Below are 2,819 nucleotides of genomic sequence, written 5' to 3'. Positions count from 1 at the left end.
ATTGAAAATTCTTTGCTCCCATGTGCTGTAGTCCTGCCAGGTGCTTGCCCCTGCTGCCAGAGCTGGCCCTGCTCACACCTGTTGCCAGCGCCCAGTGCCAGCCCCGATCACTTGGTCCCATCAGTGACTGTGAGCGGTGGCTGCTGGCCCCAATTGCCCCTCAGGGCTTTTCCACCTCACCCTGTTTCTGAGGGGCAATCAAGAGCAGCAGCCACCTATCGCACCCACTGCTGGCAATCACCACACTTGCACCCTCTGCTGGTGCCAGCCCCAATCACTCCACCCCATCAGCAGGTGCGAGCGGGGCCTGTGCCATCAGCTTGTGGAGCAGCAGCAGCAGGAGTGGGGCTGACAGCAGACAGGGGACCAGGGGCAGTGGTGGGAGGGGCTGGGTAGGGGTGTGGAGGATGGGCTGAGACCCAACCTTGTGCCCACCAAAGCTTGGAAGCCCACAGTTCCTTTCAAGGTACACGAATTAGTGCACTGGGTCCCTAGTAAGTGTATAAGTTCCTTGGTTTATCTCTTCTCATTCCCACAACTCCACATTCAGGTATGTCAGTCTGGGTCTTATTTTGTTGGTCAAAGCATTTGTTCATTAGATTCCACAAATAAGTTATATCATGTGATATTTGTCTTTATCAGATTGGCTTATTTCACTTAGCATAATATTTTCCAGGCCCATCGGTGTTATTCCAAAGGGTAAGAGATCCCTCTTTTATAAAACTGCATCGTATTCCCTTGTATAAATGCCCCACAGCTTTTCTATCCATTCATTTACTGATGGGCACTTGGGCTGTTTCCAAATCTTAGCTATTGTAAATAATGTTACTATGAACATAGGTGTGCATATATTCTTTCTGATTGGTGTTTCAGGATTTTTAGAGTATATTCCCATAAATGGGATCGCTGGGTTAAATGGAAGTTCCATTTTTAATTTTTTGAGTAAACTCTATACTATTTTTCATAGTGACTACAGCAATCTGCATTCTCACCAGCAGTGAACTAGTGTTCCCTTTTCTCCACATTCTCCCCAGCACTTATAGTTTTTTTGATGATAGACATTCTGACACGAGATATCTAGGTGAGGTGATATCTCATTGTGGTTTTAATTTGCATTTCTCTGATGATCAGTGACTTTGATCATTTTTCTCATATGTCTCTTGGCCATTTGTATATCCGCTTTGGAGAAATGTCTATTCAGGTCTTCTGTCTATTTTTAATTGGATTGCTTGTTTTCCTTTTGTTGAGTTGTATGAGTACTTTATATATTTTGGATATTAACCCCTGATCAGATGTATCATTGGCAAATATGTTTTCCCATACAGGGGCTTCCCTTTTCATTTTGATGGTGGTTTCTTTTGCTGTCAGAAGCTTTTTATTTTGATGTAGTCCCATTTGTTTATTTTCTCCTTGGTTTCCTTTGCTCTAGGAGATGTATCTGTATATTGCTATGTGAGATGTGTGAGATTTTACTGCCTATGTTCTCCTCTAAGATTTTTATGGTTTCATGCCTTACATTTAAGTTTTTTATCCATCTTGAGTTTATTCTTGTTTATGGTGTAAGTTGGTGGTCTAGTTTCTTTTTGCATGTGTTTGTCCAGTTTTCCCAACACCATTTGTTGAAGAGACTGTATTTATTCCATATTATGTTCTTCCCTCCTTTGTCAAATATTAATTGACTGTAATGATGTGGGTCAATTTCTGGGATCTCTGTTCTGGTCCATTGGCCTCTATGCCTATTCTTGTGCCAGCACCAATTTGCTAATATTTTGTTAAGGATTTTAGCATCTGTGTTCATCAGGAATATTGGCCTGTAATTTTCTTTTTGTGCAGTGTCTTTTTATGGTTTTGGAATTAGGATAATGTTGGCTTCATAAAAAGAACTTGGAAGTGTTCCTTCCTCTTGAATTTTTTGGAATGGTTTGAGGAGGATAGGTGTTAGTTCTTCTTTGAATGTTTGGTAAAATTCTCCTGTAAATCCATCCACTGCAAACACTGCCCCAGACTGCACAGGGAGGCAAAAGCCAGCAAAAAAATCAACAAATGATTTTTCCCTCAGGGGCCAGCTCCGTGAGGGAAGAGAGTACAGCTCAGATCAGGGACAATCACAGTGTGAGACTCAAGGCAGGTCCAGCCTCTGTGCTAAGGAGTCCCTGAGGACTGGACCACTAGGGGATTCAACCTCTTGGACCTCAATCAGGTTGCCCAGGGCCAGAAAGGGACAGTGACGCACAATCACCTGCACTGGAGAAGCTCCCAGGAGGCCCAGGATAGACACACCAATGGACCAGATTCAACAACATGAGAGCAAAATTCAGCAAGCCACACAAATAGTGAACCCAAAGGTCTTTGAGTGTGTATGACTTTGTTTTTTGGTGTGTGAATATGTTTTTTGTTTTTGTGATTTGTCTGTCTCCCCTCCTCCTCCCATCTTTTTTTTTACATTTATTTTTATTGTTTAAAGTATTACATATCTCCTTTTTTCCCTGATTGGCACCCTGCCAGGCACTCCCACCCCAGAGGGCAAGCCCCCACTGCCCCAGTGTCTGTGTTCATTGGTTATGCTAATATGCATGCATACAAGTCCTTTGGTTAATCTCTACCTCCCCCCACCTCCCCTGCCTTCACTCTAGGGATTGACTTTCTGTTCAGTGTTACCTTGTCTCTGGGTCTATTTTTGTTCAACAGATTATGTTGATCATTATATCGCACATATGAGGGATATCATGTGATATTTATCTTTCTCCGACTGGCTTATTTTGCTTAGTATAATGCTCTCCAGTTCCACCCATGCTGTTGCAAATGGTAAAAGTTCCTTC

Source organism: Myotis brandtii, unplaced genomic scaffold, assembly GCF_000412655.1.
Source record: "Myotis brandtii unplaced genomic scaffold, ASM41265v1 scaffold40, whole genome shotgun sequence".
Lineage (NCBI taxonomy): Eukaryota > Metazoa > Chordata > Mammalia > Chiroptera > Vespertilionidae > Myotis > Myotis brandtii.
Note: the sequence above shows the minus strand (reverse complement) of the source record.